Source organism: Micropterus dolomieu, linkage group LG10, assembly GCF_021292245.1.
Source record: "Micropterus dolomieu isolate WLL.071019.BEF.003 ecotype Adirondacks linkage group LG10, ASM2129224v1, whole genome shotgun sequence".
Classification (NCBI taxonomy): Eukaryota; Metazoa; Chordata; class Actinopteri; order Centrarchiformes; family Centrarchidae; genus Micropterus; species Micropterus dolomieu.
Window position 1 is genome coordinate 17,518,715 of NC_060159.1, and position 19,612 is coordinate 17,538,326.

General features: G+C 41.0%; 1 protein-coding gene across 3 annotated transcripts in view; it reads left to right on the forward strand.

Annotated features, from left to right (window-relative positions):
- Positions 1-19,612, forward strand: part of LOC123977963 (protein eva-1 homolog A) — a 93,364-nt gene that overhangs the window by 57,264 nt on the left and 16,488 nt on the right. The window contains exon 1 of one of the 3 annotated variants that reach the window (XM_046061053.1): positions 7,698-8,006. The exons of the other annotated variants lie outside the window; for them this stretch is intronic. The gene's annotated coding sequence lies outside the window, so the exon portion shown is untranslated. Of the gene's footprint in view, positions 1-7,697; positions 8,007-19,612 lie in introns of those variants that run through there. 3 annotated transcript variants of the gene reach the window in all.

Sequence of the window (19,612 nt, forward strand, 5' to 3'; positions counted from 1 at the left end):
TGCTCAACCAGATGTCTGAGCCTGTCCTGCAGCCTCACAATGTCATTCTTCCTTGCCGACATCGTTCCGCTGCCTGTGAGTGAAAGATACAGCCTGAGGGCATGCTTCTTCTGTATATGTGTGTCTTTGTATCAAAAAGCACAGCGATTACTTTGAACTTAATTTAACCATATATGATTTATGGACATTCGTGCTGATCAGATCATATCCAGAAGATTATTTCTCTCATTCCCCTTCTCCTTCCTGTGTCAGTTCCAGACACAAGCCTGCCTAACCAGAGCACAGCTCTTTTCCTCCCCTGAGAGGTATTAAACCTTAAGACTTTATATCAAGATGAGAAGGCCTCTCTCCATCTGAGGCTTCCCCTCAAGAGTGTTCACTGCGGTGTAATGGATCACCCTGAACAAGCCACACAGCCTCTTTTAAACCTTGCAGACTCAGAGCAGACTTTCACGGGGAAAGTTAAAGGTTATAGAAAGCCTAATGAACAGGTCTGATATCTGAGGCAGAAATGGATTAATTGCGGCACTTGGCTGGTTAACATGGGATCTGGATTTAGAGAAGGGGGGCTCCATGGAACAGGCATTTCAGGCATTCCCGGGGTTGAAACCTCAAAATGGAAATAAGATCCCTTAACAATCCTAATGAAAGTTTAATGAGTCCATTAATATCCTATATGTGTTTTCAAACATAGGACTATTGCCATACTCTGGCTTTTGGACCGGATGCAAAAACAAAACTATGCAGCTTAGCTGATTTTCTACTTACCTTTTGAACCATTACTGTAAACCAAATAGAAAGATTCTTTTAACAAAACAGTTTCACCTCAAGGTCCATTTAATAGCTGTTCTATAGCTTTTGATTACATCACTCAATCTTTATCAGCAGGTGGATTTAGCTCAGTTGCAATGAAAATGTAGATGTTCTAATTTATATATTTTATGAGCACTTCAAAGACTTTTCGTCCATGGTGGCTTAAACGTGAGTTTCAAAGTTCTTGACCTCGGAAAAAACCATAAAACGCGTTCTGTCTGATTCAGGCCTAAGTTAGTAATAATGGACTCTTCAGTCTTCAAGAGATTGAAGTAACTCTCAACACTTCAACAAAAAATGACACAAAGTCCTGCAAAAACAAATTAAGTATTATATATATTTGCCTGTCTCTCACAATCAAAATGATCATAGACCCTCGATGAACTGGTGGCTGTCTCAAGTCACTTACTAAAATAACACAATGAATATCATAAAGTAACAATGTAAAGTTATCTGAGGATGGATTTTTCCTTTAATTTCCAAGCTAAAATAAAATGTTTTCCGGAATTGTTGTTTAATATTTCCTCCATCTTTTCCTTGAGCAGATAGAATACTGTAAGAAATGGTTTCATTCATTTCGGTGAAGGTTGCACTGTAGAGACTAAACTGCAGGGACTGACAGAGGTGTGGTCACTCAACTGTGCTACTGGTGTTTTTAATGGACACAGTCCTAGTAGAGGAGGCTCTGGCTGCCTACATGTGGCTCGGAGGGGATTTAGATGTAACAGGGGGAAAGTGGAGGATAAAGAATGTAATTCAGAAGCTTGGGGGTTTGGATTGTCTCAATTGGTTATGCAGACATACTCACAGACACATACACACAGATATACAGTACATCCACAAAGACACTTGAGGTACACATGTGGCCATTGCAAGCCACACACTCCTCCGGCTCCCCCATGTCATTCTAGCAAAGAGCGGCTGTGGGAAAGATGTTTATTTTGGCCCAGTTGTGTGGAACTGCAGTCCAGGCAGGCAGGCAGTGGCTGCTGCTGGGCCCCCATCATTCTCCCTTATAGCTCATCCTATAGCTGCACTGGGGGACAGGCAAAAAACACACAGTTATACTGTGTAGAATGAAGCAAATAAACACTCTAATATGAAACAGATGCAGGTTTGCACATGGAGGCCTATATTACTGAATGCTTAATCTCTAATCTGACCCACAGTCTGTTAGATCTCTAATCAGGTCTCTTTTTGGGACTACCCATGCTACACGTGGACCTCGATAAGGACTAGTATCTGGAAAAATTATGTATTTTCAAATATTAAGCTACTACAATGTCATGAATAATCATAGAGGTATGATGTCTGTCAGTATGTATCCTGAAACAAAGGAAATAAAACTAGGATGTATTTTTCAATTTACATACTTCTTTGTGTGCTTTTATTTTCAGGGGAAAAGATTAAAAATAAAATATATTTTTTTAATAGAAGCACAAACATTTGACTACACTCTCATACTGCATGTTTAAGGCTTTCTACTGTAATAAGTTAAAGACGTCTGTACCTTGCCAATTGTAAAGAAACAAAGAATTCTTTGAGTGTGTTTTCACCTGAATGCACAGAGGGCCAGACTTGGTGTGGTTTACTACAAAACGGCCAAATCCAATTGTACCAAGTAGGGTGTCAATGACTTAACACTCAAATATCTTAGTGGGAACATCAGAGGATTCTGTCTCTGATTGCATCATTATACAGTGTATGACCGAATCCACCCATTGGGTATTTTATTATTGTTAAACAAACCAAGACCCAGGTTAAGGTGTTTTAAAAGGACAGTCTTTGACCCAAATGTGATCCGTGGTGTGTCTGATTTTAGCGAGTGGAGAAGCGAGCAGAAAGGAATGAAGCGCTCCCCAGCCTCGTAACACAAACCTGACTCTGCAGAAACCCTGGAGCCACAGCTGGCACTCTCAGGAACTCTGCTGCGAGAAGACACATAGCACGTGACCTCACCTGACCTGTGTGTGTGAGTGTGTGTGTGTTGAGTTAATAGTGGTTGTGGTTGGTAAAGCTAATATCCATAGAAAACACTGAGTTTAAGTGGTATAACCTCATTTCTGCCAAGCTCCCTTATCTCTTCATCCACCCAAACACTCACACACACACATACACACACACACTATGAATAATTAGCTTTAGGCCAAATAAAGTCTTCTCTAAGCTTTACATTTTAAAGTTCAGTAAAGTAACTGGCTTAAAGTTTATTGAAGCCACTCAGGGTGTGGTCTCCGGAGCAGGACGAGTAACATGGAGGGAGTTTTTGGCGGGAACACGCTGTTACCAAGGGGATTTGCTGATGCAAGGGGGTTGTGGGAGCGTGCTTTGCCAGCATGTTCAGTCAGCTGATGTCTGCCTCTCACCGTGTCTCATCAACTTTCATCAGCTGGGATCTGCTGGCTGTTTTTGTTGCACACAGCTAACAGCACGCACAGATGCTGGCACACACACATTCAAGCTGATAAAAACAGGTTTAATCACACCCTAATTCTGGTAATTTTCCCTCCTTCAAACACATACACACTCAGCTATATGGAGTGTGGTCATACATTACAAATCTAGTTTAATACCCAGCCGGTGTGATCACTAGCCCCGGGGGAAAGGTCTGTAAGAGGTTTAATCAGATTAAAATGTATCGTGAATAAACGGTGTTAAATTCCCTTTTAAGACTTTCCCTCACGCTTTTCCCTTTTTTGCTTTCTCCTCTTTCCCACCCACCACTCGCACATGTTTGACTCATAGGCATAAGCTTTTTCTCCATGTGTGGTTGGTGTCTTTTTCTCACTCTGTCCCCTTCAGTGTTCTCCATTTTTTTGTCCATATCCCACTCACTTGTTTTTCTACTGTCTCCATTCTGTCCAATACTTCCAACCATGCAGACAGCGTTAGCCTAGAATTTGGAGCTGGGAGTTGACTGGTTCATGTCCCTGACCATCTGAGGAAATTGGAATTTTTTCACTTGGAGTAATTCAGTTATGCAGATAGTATTTTCATAGTGCCTTTGGGCAACAGAGTGCCAACTGCTTTCTAAGTGGTTTCTTTTCAAGAGGCACTTCCCTTGGATAATTGTATGTAACACAACCTAATCTGCAACTAATCCCATAGGCCGTTGCTGTAAATAACAGTGTTCTTACCCAAAATAAACCATTCAGTTACCGAAGTTGCTTTGGTTACAATCCAGTCCTTTAAAGTCTTATTTTATTTGAAATAAAATGCAACTTAATCAAAATCTGTTCAAAGAAAAGAAGTTTATTAGTTGCTTAATCACTTTAAATTAGAGACTGCAATTTCTCCAATGCAAGATAAAATGCAAATAAAGAGAGAGTTTGAACTGGATAACAGTATGAGTAAAATAAACCATGAATAAACAGGACTTATTACAGTTTTTAATGCGGTGTTTTGAAGTGTTGAATTGAATGATTTGTACTTGTAAGCTATGTAGTTTAAAATCTAGCAAATCCTTCAGGTCATAGAAACTTATGGTTGATTGCTACTTCTCAATCAAGTAGCAAAATTTCTGTAAAGAGATTTGTTGCAACTCCTTACTTGGACTCTTGGTTCTTTATGCCTTTTTAGTGTAAAAAACATCCACAAAGCCTTGTGTCTCAGTACAACATCCGTGACTAATGTGAGTTAAGAGTGTGTTCTCAGAACTCAGTCATTTTCCTTTCCCCTTGAGCCAGTGGTGCAGTGTTCTGTATTCATCACTATTCACTTTGGCTCATGTCACACTAGCAGATCTTTTAAAAAGTCCCTTTGGTGGAAACAAGAAAGCGGGAAAAACTGGAAACTGAGACCAGACCGTGTGTCAGCCACTATCTACAGACTGCTTAGTGAACATGGGGAAGCAACAACAGAGGGCTGTGCTGATGCAGACAGATAACACAGGGGACTGCGGCACGGTAGGATGTGTGCCAACTCTGTACTCACTGTGAATGATGAACACACTTCTAACCTTTTGAGGCATGCAACATGCTCATCAGCTCTGTTAGCAAATGTCAAAATGTGCATCATCGTCTGTAAACAAAAACTCAAGATAAACCCATGCAGTGATAATACTGTCTGATGTCTCTATGTGGCTGGTTTCAGTAGTTTAATCATTAAGGACCAGTGGTGCTTACTTCAGTGTTTAGATTTCCTGCTACTCTGTACTTCTGTTCCTCCACAATTCAGAAGAAAATTTACTTTTTACTCCACTACCTTGATTTAACAGTTATAGTTACTTAATTTACCTTATATGATGCATGTTGCAAAATAGTATAAATTTGAAGTAAATTGTTAAATGTATTGTTTTTGGTAGAGATGAAAGTTTTTATTCTATGGTTGATGTATCTCTTGTAGTCCTTGCTAAATTTGTGTTATCAGGGACATTAGGTGTAGATTTGTAGTTTTGAGCTAATTATTGATTTATTGGTTTGCATTCATGACATTGCAGATAATCAGTCTCTACCTCCCCCTCACTGACCACTCACCCCTCATGCTCAGTGGCATTTTTATTGAGGCTATAGGTCTCATCAGTACTGGTGGGAGGGGTCTGTCGCTCCGCTGCCGCTAGTCAAAGCCACTTACGTCCCTGTTACGTTCCAGCCTCCAACGAAGGAATCGCTTTCCAAAGCGGGGGGATGTTCTGCATTTGGCTGGATAATAGGAGAATGCAGTCAAGTGAACATTCATGCAGTCGCATGTTTGCACACAAACAACGTGTATACACATGTACAAACATACCTACACGCATAAACACAAGGACAAATAGATCATACAGTACATGCACAAACTGAAAGCACAAACACTGTACACACAAACACACAAACATCTCCCCCCGGGCCTGTGGTTTTAGCTTGGCCTGTTTTCCCAAATGAGCAACTGCTTCTTTGTTGGGTTGGAAAGTGCAACATAAGCAAAGCACTGGATGAGAAATTGCTGCCAACTTTGTCGGCTTCACAAAGTCGTAAACTGTGTACACCACTGTGTCACTGTGCGCTCATGGCGAAAAATTACTCTCTGCTCTTTTTGTGTTTCAGTCATGCTTGTTTTCGTTTGTATGTAGAGTCTGTCGAATTGGATTGGGAGGAGGGGACTAATGCTTTCCAGTCTGTGGCTGGTTTCAGTTTTCCTCTTGCGGTGGACGAGGACAGAGGGAGAGGAAGAGGAAAGAGGGGGGAATTAGTGTGTGTGTGTGTGTGTGTGTGTTTGGAGTGGCAGTCTAGGGGGTGGGAACCAACGGGTGAAATTCCCAGGGCATTATAAGCTAGAATTATAGTTCTAGGGTGTTCCAGGTAACTACGAGTCTTAGAGCACACCTCCCAAATCTTTTTGTTTCTGTTTTATTTACTATGATGTAAACAACAGTGACAGATAATTATGTCAATGCACAATCTGGGTTAAATAATAAATAATATCATTAAACAAATTTGTATATTTTGATTTGTGAATATTTCGTCAACACAGTTACTGGATTCAAGGTACCCTGTATAGTTTTCTAATAGCACTATTGAGCAGTGTTTTCAAGAGTGGGTCCCAGGTTTGATTGTATCACGTGCACGCACACAAGGATGCACATGCACGTGGCAATCCACAGAATGCATAAAAGTGGCAACGCGATACACATTCCTGCTGACGGCTTCACACTGTTCTACCAGCTGACTATTCACAGCCAAATAGTGCCAAGAAACACAGCAATGTGCCAGGAAAGATAGGAAAGAAGAAGACTGCAAGCTAGCAAGAATGGATCTAAACAATGCAAAATGTACTCGACATGTTTGTGAGGCTTCAGGGAAACACATTGGAAGGGAACACTTCACAATATGATTCCAGAGAATAACTTTAATTCAGTATATTTCATTTTGCCTATTTCTATCAGAATTGTAGGGAACAAAAAGTGTATTTTCTAAACGTAACTTCAAGTCTGAGACTATGCTGTCCTGAAATGTCTCTGCATAAAAGTTATGAATGAGCAGAACAGCAAAATAAATGCTTCCTAAATCTAGACTCTGCACTGTACAGCTTTGAGTGTACCAACAAGCTAACTGCTGGATCCCATGTACTGTCAGGAAAACAAAGCGGAAGACAAAAACCATGTTCATGTTTTACCCAAACCTGTAAAAAAAAAAAAAAAAGAAGCTTAAACTCCAAATGATACAACGTCGCAATATTGATTTACTCTGTGACAATATAGTATTTGTTTTTACCAAATTGAACAAAAACCCAAAACACTGCAATAAAGCAGTCCTGTTCATTGATTTGTGTGGATAAACTTGTGGATAAACCTGTTGACAAATTCCCATTGTCTCACAGTATAGTCAAATTGCCCAACCCTACGATTCACGTCCACTTACATGCAGCCTGGAGCAGCATGTTCCACCTCTTACACACCACATTCCCAGATCACCAATCTGAGCTGAATGAAATTCTCAGGTCATTTCCTGGAGCTGCACTTTAACTTTTTTTCCTCCCTCTCTCTCTCTCTCTCTCTCTCTCTTTCACTCACTCTCACACACTCATACATACACTCATAGCGCCCACCTCCCCTTTCGCCTGCGCCTTCCCTCCCCTTTCTACCTCTCTGTGACTGCTCACTCACACACCAGTGGCGTGTGTAGGTGGACACTATATGTCCATGCGTCTGTCTTTCTTTCTCCTCCTCTCTCTCTCACACACACACTCCCTCGCTCCTCCTTCACCACCTCATTCTCTCTCTCTCTCTCTCTCTCTCTCTTTCTCTCCTGCTGTCACATTCCAGTTGTCTAAAGCCTGGTTTTACTTGCTCTCTCCCTGAGAGTAGGAAGGAAGGGGAGGCTAAAAGAGGAGAAGCATTAGAAAAGCCTTATTCTCTCTGGATGAGGAGAAGAAAAGTAGATGAAAATCTCTTCATACTCCACTTGGCTTAAAAAGGGGGAGTCACCATAAATGAGCATACCTTCTTTAAGGGGTTATCCTTTTCTCTCCCCCCCCCCCCCCTTCTTTCTTTTCCTTTTTTGGGTCGTGCTCTCTCATTCTGGTCGTACCCATGGTGGACTATTCACGTGAGCGTTTGTTTTTACGGCAAAGCTAGTCCCAGCTCTCCTGGCGGGACGGGGAGGAGGAGGAGGAGGGAGCAGTGTTTGACAAGCCAGACAGCCGCACACAAACACACGCTCAGAGAGAAAGTTGGTGCCTGAACCCCAGAGGATTTTCCATTCAGCTATGTGTGTGTAAGTGTCACCTTGTCTTCTGCCTTAACACGCTTTTAAATCTCTCTGCTGTAGTCTAGCTTCTTTTGCCTGTTGGTTTCTGTGCTGAAGCTGTGAGATGTTTAGTGTTGTGTGAGATGTGGGACCATCCCTCGTGTTTTCCCTCTTAAAAGCTCTAAACTTTGGATGTTTTAAAGAGTCATTTCTCTGCATATTTAATCCATCACGAAAATCAGTTTTTACCTTTTGCTCGTTGGGAAGTGGGAGTGCAGTGCCTCACCTTGCGTTGCCCTCAGGAATGTCCCTTCTGTTTCAGCTCTCACTGTTGAGGATGTGAGAACATATGAGTGGATAAATGGGTTTGAACGTTAATTATTTGGAAGATGGTGTGTGTTTCTGTGTTTCTGTGTCTTGGGATTCCCGTGAAACATGAGGAAACGAGTGCTCATGAGCTGATAGGGGAGATGTGCCAGCTTGACTGACTGGATTAGACTCTGAAAGGGAACAGTAAGTTTCATGTGTGGGCAGATAGGGTAATTGAGGAACAACCATGTGAGATCACTTAGATACAGACAACAATGCGCACACATATGCACATGACAGATAACCTGACAATTCAGTTTTGGCAACAGGAAAAGCGAAACTCGTGTGTGTGTGTGTGTGTGTGTGTGTGTGTGTGTGTGTGTGTTTCCATAGATGGTCAGTGTTTTTTTCCTAATGAGCTACAGGCTCTGCTGGCAGGAGTTTGACTCCACTGTAATTAACCACAGGGTGCATAATACAGTAAAACCAACAGGGGCAGCGAGTCATTCACACAATGCAAATACCAGTACTGACTCAGGCAGGCAGCAGGGTTTAGCTCACTGAAAAGATGTCACTTAACTCCAAAACCCCTTCTTTGCAAATATAATCATCAACTATTATTTCCATTATTGGATAATCTGCTGATTATTTTCTTAAATTAATCAATTAATTATTTGGTTTATGAAATGTTAAAAAAAATATTGACAACTGCAGTTTCTCAGAGCCTAAGTTGATGTCTTCAAGTGTCTTAGTGTTTAGTCCGACCAGCACTACAAAGCCCAGATATATTTCGTTAACAATGATATGAAACAGAGAAAAGCGGCAACTCTTAGCATTTGAGAGGATGAAACCAGAAAATGTTTTACCTTTGCTTGAAAAACCACTGAAACGATCATCAAAATAGTTCAGCACAAATCCTTTTTGCTGCATTTCTGAGCTTATTGGTCTGAGAACATTGGATAGGCTTGGGTGACATGAGGAAATCTATATCAAATTAAATTGCCACGTTTATCTCTAACAAGTATTTTTAATACATATGCCTGTGAGAGTTACTGTGTTGCGCTGGCTTACTATTTATAGGTTTATTGATTACTGTATGGCAACTTAAATATTCAGAACTTCTGGACTAGACATTATGCTGATTGTTTGGATGAACATCTGGTTAGATGTGAATGGTTGCTGTAGTTTTTTTCTGTCTAGTTATATGGGATTCAAACATTTTTACTGTAAAACTGAAAATGAAGTCATAAAATATTCACACGGGATTCGGTTATTCAGTAGTTCAGTAAATTCTGTTTATCGTCTTGTAAAAATCTGTAAACTGTGCTGAGCCAGGGTACTCGGCCCCATGTTCAACATGTTTAGTGTGTAATCCACAGGCCCAATTGCAGCAGCGTCTCCTGCAATTAAACATGTTTTCCACAGAAGCCTGCCTCGAACTTAACATGGCTGCAGGCTTAACTCTGAGAGGTGCATGCACAACACCTGAACACAGGTGAAAACATATGTCACTCCCCGTAAACAGGCCAGAGAAACCCTGCGAGCTGCTCACACCATACAATGGCACAGTCAGTTCCTGTGCTCCAAAATGAGTGTGTGTGTGCGTGCGTGCGTGCGCGTGTGTGTTTTCCCGTCTCTTGTGAACATGCGTATACAGTAGGTCTGTGCTCCTGCCTTCCTCTTTGCGAGGTTGTAAGTGTGCAAGCCTGTTAGTGTTAGTCTGTGCATGCATCCGTACCTACCTCTCCCTGTCAGCCGGGCTTCACTCTAATTGACAGACTGCACTCTGACTCCCCTATAGCGCCAGTTTGCAGTGCCGGCCCAGTCCCTCCCAAACCACAAGGGACTCTTTGTTTGTAATTTATGAATTAGTGTGTGGTTTGGGTTACGAGAAGAGAGGGCAGGCCAGAGGCTCACTGCGCAGGAACAGGAACAGGAATAAGCCCAGCCTGCTCCGCCGCTACTTCTGATTACCTGGATGTGAACTAGCTTTTGTTTATCATTTAAGATTAGCAGTCTGGATGTCCTCTGGAGATTGAGATGACAGTAGAAAAGGATTAATGGTAGATGAATAGTATTTCTCTTTCTTTCCCTCTGTTTTTTCTCTCTTTCTCACCCTTTCCCCCACACACAGAGATGTGACTTCATGTTTGACAATCCTGTGATAATCTGTAAATCTGTGTCCGGCCATCCGATAAGGCTGACTGCTCAGTTGTAATAACAGAAAACAGAAAGTGCAGAAAGCCAGACCTTCTCTTTCTCTTTCCCTGCATCTTTCTAACTTCATATGGCTTCATACCCCCCCTGCATGGAATGCTCTGTCCGCCATCCACTGGCTTCCTTTGCTCTTTTTCATCAAGTGGTTTTATTTACTTTGTCTAGTCTGAATGGAACCTGGCACTGTACTAAGCTTTGGCCTCGTTCTCTCACAGAAAAGCAAAGCCCTCTTTCCTTTCCAACCCCCATCTTTTTTCTCTGCCCTTGATTTGATTTTTATCCTTTTCTTCTCTGTTCTCTGTTTTAGAAATTCAGCATGCATTCCTAATGGCTTCAGCTCTCCTCGAGGGGTGTTTTCTTTCTTCCTTCCTTCCTACTGCCCTTCCTTCCCTCCTACCTTTTAGAACAAGTCTTTTTAAAAAAAAATGCTTCATAATAAAAGTAATTCTGAAGTGTATGGGGAGGGAGAATGATCCCTTGATAGCAAAAGCAGATGGGACCCCCCACTCAAAAAAAAAAAAAAAACCTTCCTGGCATTCTTCAGCACCAACATGCAGCTGCTTGCAGGGGGTGCTGAGGTTCTCCTGTCATCTGTATCCCAACCTATACCTCCCCACACCACCATATCAGTAATACTTATACATCCTCATCCTGTACGACTTTGGCCCCAGCTCCCCCTCTCTCTTCTACTGCATGTCTCCAGTGTCCCAGGCATCAACCATGACTCAGCCCCTACAACAAATCTACTCCTCCATCATAGCTGCCAGGGACCCCAGTCTCAATTATTGTGCACCGCTATTCTCTCTTAACAAGCCGACTTTGCAGACCATAGTTGTGCTTCCAAAAAGGTAGAGCCCTTTACTTTATTTCATCTACAAGAACTTAGCTGTTCCTTTCCTCTTGGGCCAAGTCTTTGTGCTTTCAAAGGACCATGTTTTTTTTGCTGAAAAAGACAGTCTTCTCCTGGAGGAGCAGTGTTTTATCGCTCTGACGTTTATGTTATTGCCCAGACTGGTTCCTGGATGGAGGGATTTGAGCAGCCTCATAGCTGTGGGGAGTCATTTATCTCCCAGTGAGATTGTGGGGCTAAATCCCCTGGATCCTGCTAGATTTGAAAGGGTCAGCGAGGTGGGAGAGGGGGATAAAACGGCAAAGACTATAAACACGTGAAGGCCTGCAACACACACTGCTGTGAAGATACATACTGAAAGGAATGCATAAGTCAAGATATGATGATGACAAATTTGTATGACAAAGCAGGAAAAGCATTTTTCCCAGAGTTGTTTATTCCAATGAACACATTTCTTACATTGTCTGTGGACTGGATTTTAAAACCCCCCTCCATTCAAAAATGTGTGTTGCCTAATATTCATTTTAATGTTCGAGCTTCACATTGCAGAATGATGTATGTGCAGAGTTTAACACTAGAAGGCTGTTTTCACATTCACCTGCTAAAGGGGGGACATTTCTCTGTGTCGCTACATATATAAATGCTTTAAGTTTGGAAGCAAATCCTGGTTTAATATGTCTCAAAAACATAGCTGGAGGGGCTCTTTAATGTGCTGTGTATGTTTTGTCGTTGGTCTTGTTTGATGTTGCAATGGCAAGAATAACTTTGCAATAATAACAAGCATGTACACTCAATTAGCAGCTGCAGTATGGAGTTATCCAGAAGACTTGTGTGTTCAGTTCATGCTCAAATCTGGAATATGCGGACATAAATGCTAGAGAACCTCTTGAATGGCTTTATTCAGCAGGTTTTCTGCTTTTTTAGTTGCCCTTTAGTAAGCCATGCTCACCCAAAAACATTAATTTTCCATCCAAGGCACCCTGGTCAGGGTTAAGGATGCTGCCCATTTGACTGTGTGTGTGTTTTTTTCCTGTCCACTTAGTCCAGTTTATTAAACCAGAGCATTGTACCATGAGGAGAGCAAAAAAAGACCAGTGTTCAGTTGCATACCAACTATGTGTGTCCATGTCAATGTTTTGCCAAAGGTGTGTGTATATTTGCACACTTGCCTGTTTGGTCAGGTTTGTGTGTACCAGACGTGGGTTGACTGGTATCTGCCAACACCTGTGACACTCTTAACCTGCCTGGAGTAAATATGGATGGTGTTTTGTCACTGCAATTTATACTGGAAGATACTGGAAGACAAAGGATACTAGTGTGAAATTACTCAAGAAAATAACATTTAAAGACATTTAAAAATATGTTAAGATGTGTTTTTGCCATTCAGTGATTGCCTGTGTGAGTATGTGTTGGTTCTTGCCATGCCAGCATGTGTTTCGGTTAGATTTGGTGTAAGAAGTCCCTCATAGGGACTGGCATGGAGTACCATGTGCTGTGTTTTTACAGCCCTCTCTTCGCCTTCCCCTCTCTTCCCACTCGGCTCACCCTGCCTCACCCCCATTAAACTCAATTTGTTCTGAGAGGAAAGCATTGCTATGAGTCCAGAAACATGTGCTGCACTGGCAGAAGAAAGCAGAAAAAAACTTGATTTAAAGGAAGAGAAAGAAATGACTGTTTACTCAGAGGGAGACAGAGATGGGCAGGAGAGAGGGAGAGACATTTTATAACACACATTATTAAGTAGTTAATCATCAAAATATAGTTTGACTGTGTGAGCTGTTGTTGGTATGCTTTGGCTAGCATGCCAACAACTTACAGTACTTTTTACAACCTAATTGAATTGAGAGGGAGAAACACAGTGATAGGCGGCGAGACGGAGCTCTGAATGTTTTTGTGTTTTGGCTTGCTTGACTCTTTATTAGAAGTCTGAAGGCCTTCAGAAAGCCCAAACACACGTCAACAATCCACCAACACTTCAAATAAAGGTTGAAATGTTATGCAGCAGGATTACAGGGTGTAAATTTAATGAAGACTGGAAGTCTCAATGAGGAGACTTTGAGAGGAGGTTTCTATCTAAACATGTGTTTTAAGTCAGCCCACATTTTGTAGGTTTCAATATACAGTAAACATGTGTTTCGGTTTGCGTTGCCTTAGTAGTTTTATCACTGCTGTATTTCAGGTTTTAGAAATTAGCAGACATGCTTAATGATGTCTGTAGATTTTACAGCCCAGGGTTTTTGAATGAAGCATTAAATGACTAGCTGCAGATGTTAGGCAGGTTTTCAGATGTCTGCCGGTTGAAGGGAGAACATCTGCAGTGATGAAAATTTGAGTAAGTGATATCTATATCAAGCATTAAACTTTTAGAGCTGATTTTTTTTTTTATCTTATTGCTTGCTAAACTTCAAGATGTGGGGGCAATATTTTTAATAATAGCTACTGATGTATGAAGTATACTTGGTGCAGGTGAACGTCATTGTTACATATAACTGAGTGCAGGTATAATAATATTTGATACTGTACATCCGTTTCTAATTTTTGATTAAAAATGGAACAATGGCATCTGTTCAATTGAAACTTTGTAAAGACAAAACAGCAACACATTTTTCTTGGAACAAGGGATCTAATAAAATGTATGGCCTATATGGGGAAATTTAGATATTAATAATGCATTAGTATGTCTTAAAATTGGAACATTTCTGTGCTTATGTGAGCAGCAGGCCTCATTACTCAAATTACTCAGGGTTTAGTTGCATTATATGTTCAAACATGCAGAAGATGAGTTTGAGATCAGCCAAATTAATTGAATACAACTATCTTTTAGAATCTCTGAAAGAAAACCTTTAGAGACTGTCTGGGTGTCAGATGATCTGATGTGGTCTTGGCATGAGAAGCTTCACAATGATAATGTTCTGAGATCACAGATTCTGAAAACACAGAGCTCAAGTAAACATGTGATGGATCAGGACCTTAAACAGGCAGGGTCAGTCCACTTATAAATGCATTCTCTGTGGAGGGCAGCCAGTGTCAAGACGATATTGATCTCTGATTGCTGTTTTGACGGTCAAAGGTTATCTTTCAACAGCAGCTGATGGATAAGTCCTGGTCACCAGGCAAAGGTCATGAGGTTTTTGGGAGGAAGTAAACTTTACAGGTCATCTCTTGAATGTGACTGACGGTGGTCAGGTATCTCTGTCTATTCTTTATTGGTGGGTATAAAAAACTTGAAAGTAGAATTAAAGGATAACTTGTATCTCTTTTAATCGTTTAGGCCATTCTATAACACTGTACTCACCAAGTTAATTGCTGAGATTGGGGATGCAGTGACAAACCTAAGAAAATATTCAGATGGGGCAAAAAGCATGAGTGACCAAACCCCCATGTTAATTAAACTTAGTTGGAAGAGAAGAAAACCGAACTGTAACATTTTTAGCCAACCTGTCCGTTGTTAATATCTATGTGCACACCCAGTTTTTCTCTTCACATCATTTTTTTTGGCATTACACTTCCACTGACATTCGGTTTCACTTCCAAATAAAATGTTTTTTATAATCTGGCAAAACTGTTGGTTTGTGTAAAACCTGTCTGATTGTCTGTAGCGTAGCTTAGCATAAAGACAGAAAGCAGGGGAAAATAGCTAGCCTGGTCTGTCCACTGACTGTCCACTAAATTATGCATACCTACAATCTAAAAAGCAAGTTATGGCTTTACATTGTTGGTGCCGGCATACATATTTTTGACAGAGGCAGGCTAGCTAACTCATTTATACATATCTACATCTACGTTTCTGTTTATGTAAGATTAAACAATAAGATACAACAGGTGTATTTTTGAACTTTAGAAAGAGCCAGGCTAGCTCTTTCCCCCAGTTTCCAAAATAAAATTTCCCAAAATGTGAATATTTCTTCAACATAAACTTTTTATCATGACATAGGTCACATAATATTCTCTCTCACACATACTGTAAATGTAGCATTTACATTTGTAGTATTAATGTTAAAAGCAGCACTTGATGGCAATATTATTCCCTGAAGGCTTAAATATATTCTCACCCATTGGGATGTGTCCTACAGTCTTAAATAACCTGCAGGCTCTGTGTCCCAGCTTAGCCCATTACAGTAGAGCCATGCTGGGCTGTTATTTAAAAATCTCCCTGAGAACTCCCATCACTCTGATCTCGAGCCAGAGCTCACTGATCTCGCCTCCAAACACCACCACAGCCTCAGTCTTCCTTTTCCTTCCAACCGAGTATGAAGGGAGGATGGAAGGAGAGATGGAGAAAAACAGGGAGGGAAGCATTCTCTCTGGCCTTCTTTGGTGTGCTTTTTTCCCCTTTTTTTCCCAGCAGGCCATCTGTTTCCTGTCTGCAACATGACACCACTGCCCAATTGGGTTATGTTACTCTTGAGGTGTGTGTGTGTGTGTGTGTGTGCTATTGCAGGGTTTATGATTAGCTGCTATACCAATACAGCTAGTCTTTTATGTTGGTACAAACTGGCCCATGTGCTCTCATGTGATTCAAGTGTGATATAGAAGACACGCTTCCCCTGAAGTGTGTGGGAACCGCTGACTTGTGCATCATTGATTCATATTGAGTGTTATTTTCTGTCGCAGCCATCACATCTTTTTCACATATATTTTGTATGGAATGTGAAATAATGCTCTTTCTATCTGTTTCTTAAATTAAAAATACTGAAGAAGCCTGTGCACAGAGAAGGTAATACATATCTAAAATCTTGAAGCTTGTGGTTGTCTAATTAAGTATGGAAATGGGGTTTTCTTAAGTCTGTTCGGTCTCTGTCTGGATCTTGGCTTTTCTCCACTAATAACAGTAATAGAGCTGGCTGGATGAACCGGGATAATCCCCACTCTCTTGTTTCACTTGCTCTCTATGACAGTGAAGGAGGGAAAGTGAAAGTCTAGTGAGCTTACTGCCATTTCAATTGTTTAAGTGGTAAGTTGGCATCTTGGCATTAGACAGCTCCACAAACAAATGAAAAAATAATTAGACTATCCTGTCTATCAGGCAAAAATAGCCCCAGTTCTTAGTCTCTTTCACTTTTTCACTCTCTTTTTCCTTGTCTAACCCTGTCAGATGGGGATTTTCCACCCGTGGGTCCACACTGAAAAGCTGGACGTCTCTCCCTTGCAGTGTGTTTGTTTTTAATCGACGTGCATAATGACGTTCGTCAGCTAAAGCGAAGCCAGACCTCCAAGTTGTGTTTGTTTAGCGAGGCCACTGTGGGTCCAGGCCTCCGAAGGTCTGGTGTGGCCTTAGCCAAACCAGTCAAATTTTCGGATGCTGCTTTTATGCGATCCACAATTTTGGTAGCTTGCTGATGCAGGCAAACATTCATCAGGGCGCTGTTGTTGTCAGTGCCATATCCCCTGTAGTTCAGAGTAGGCCACTTGGAAGACGAGAGGAGGAGAAGTTGTTTTCCAGTGAATTGACTTGCACTTTTTGACATATTATCAGGAAGTAGCAATTTGTTCTTTAAACAACATACATTTAGGTTAAGTTAGTTAAGCCCTTCTAGCCAAAGTTAATGAACAATGTTGTTATGTTGGTATAGAAAATATGCAGAAAACTAAGTGTGCTCTCTAAGAACAAAATAAATATATCAGCCACAGAAAGAGAGAAACAGTACACTTGTCAGAACAAACGTTGCAATAGCTACATGTGATTTCTTAGATAATAAAAGTACAAACAGTTTTAACACCCCTTAGACCCCCTTTAGAAATGTTACAGGCAACCACATGTTCGGTGTTATGATTGCAAGATTTCTACTCTTTCATTAGCTTAATAAAATGCCTGTCAATGTTAATATGACAGTTTCCCTATAAAGGTCGCTATTGAAGAATGCATGGGTGGTCCTCAACCAAAAGAATCCTAGTCTACTCTGGCTCCTCCCAACGTTTAGCATATCCATGACCCTGCTAGAACCATTTCACAATATACTGCATGACACTTAAAAATGCATTAAAATGTTATGGTGAAATTATTGAGTCAGTAAATAAAGCATTATAATCCATAAGCATAAATAAAACATTTATTGGCAGATATTTAAAAGAATAGAATAGAAAAAAATCTTGTGAAATAGCTTAGCTTAACTTAGCTGGAAACCGGTCCAAACATAACAAAATCCTCCCACCGGCAACTCTAAAGCTCACTAATTAATATGTTATATCTCATTTGTTTAACCTGTCAAAAACCAAAGTGTAAAAACAGCAGTTCGCCTTTTTACACAGGATTATGTGCCGAACCATTTCTGGAGTCTCCATTGGTTGCTGGCTACTACTCCCAGCCAATCCAAACTCTCAGCAAAAATGCAAATATATTATGTTCCAAAATGTCAAATTATTGCTTTAAATTTCTGTCATCATGTTCCTTCTACATTACAAGTGTCATTTGTAGTCCCCATTCTGTACAGATACAAATGTTTCAGACTGTGTGGTTTAAAGCTGACCTGTCTGCATCACCCTCAGGGAAAGCCATCATTTTCTCTTCTCTCCATCCCTCCCACTCTTACTTCTTGTCTTCTTCTGTGTCAGGGTTGAATGTATGTGCTGGAAAGGTGTTCTGCATAATGTGTGTATGAGTTAAGGTGTCAAGTGTGACCCGGGTGTCACTTCTTCAAAATTTTTTGTTGAAGAAGGGTGGGTAATCTCTACCTTTTGTCAGCTACTCTATCCTTCTATCCTTTAGCATCACTGCAGTTTTGTCATGCTTACATTTATTAGCTTCAAATGTAGATGTGTTGCAAATTTTCTTTTTCACAGTAACCAGGGTAATTCCAAAATCAAATAACAATTAACAATTCATAACCACCAGGACCAATAAATAATATAGGCAACTTGACATGAGCTCTTTACTACTTTTCGTCTTTAAGGAGAGTGGGACACATCCAAACTTCAATGCGTATATTGCTCGGATAACCATACAGTAACAGCACTTCTGGAGGTGTTACAACCAGGCACACTTAGTAATTTTGCTTGTAAGGACCAGAGCTGTTGAAATGATGACTAATAGTAAGATAATCGTCTCACTTGATTGCTGGGAATGATAGCATTAATAACTACTAGCTAGCAGCTTACTTTGTGTTTTTTTATCTGACAAATTATTATTTGTTGCAGCACATTTCAGACACATGTCCAGCCTCCTGACTCTGACTTTCTCCAGCAAATGTTTATGCTAGTTTCAGTTTTTTTAGAGCATTTTCAAACCTGCATTCCTGCGTTGAATCAGACTAGTTCGTATTCCCCCTTGATGCGATATGTTTGGGTAGATATGAATACAGCAATTATACTTGGGTGCAAACTAAAACAGCTGAACTGAGTGGTCTCAGTCCAGTCACAAATTCTGGGGCATTTTCTTTTGTGCTGGGAACGTGATTGGACTTCGTTCTGAACCAATTGCAAGGCATACTTCACTAACCGTCTCTCATAGCCAGGTGCCCTTTACATACGGGGATGTGGTTGAATGAAATTAACAGTTTCCAGCAACTAGAGGGAGAATGAATCAAGGTCTGACCTGGGCTAGCAACAAAGTATGTTGCTTTCTTGATGTTTGGGCAGATAGGACCTCAGGACCTTCTTCCCATGTTACGTTCCTGCTCACACTACAGACACCCCTAACCAATGAGAGTAGTGAACACACTCGTGGCTTTTAGCGGTGCTTTTTGGCCTTTTAATTCCCATGTTGCTCAAGTAAGTTGATGGTATACAAAGGTCTCAGTGGTCACATAAGGATACACTTTGAAGAGCAAACTGGCCAATCCTAGAATTTGCAAAAGAAACTATGAGAGATTACCCAGTTTGAGGACACTAACGGATGTAAACTATGCAAAAATCCTCATAGGTGGTGAATTTTAGAGGTTGGTGGGTGTTCTATGTGCATTTACCCTCCACTACAGCCTTGGCTGCATGTTTGAGCTGTGTGTTTCCTTGTGCTTGTACAGGAAATCTATTTGAGACTTGAGAATTTGAGAGCTATTTAGTAATATTGTAACTCTGTTAGCTCAGTTTCATTATCTAATCACAGCTGTGCGGTTACAGACTGCAGGTTCTCTGAAGCTCCCCAGGCACTTCAGCCATGGCAGCAGGTGTTTGTTTTAAAGACTCTTGTAAAAGTGTCTCTGGCAGCCTCTGTGTCTATCACCACTTTCTCTGTCTGTTTTTCTCGTGCTCTTTCTCACTCCACTCTTAACCCTGAGGACATGCATCTGCATCTGTTGCGGCTCAAGCTGTTTTAAGACCA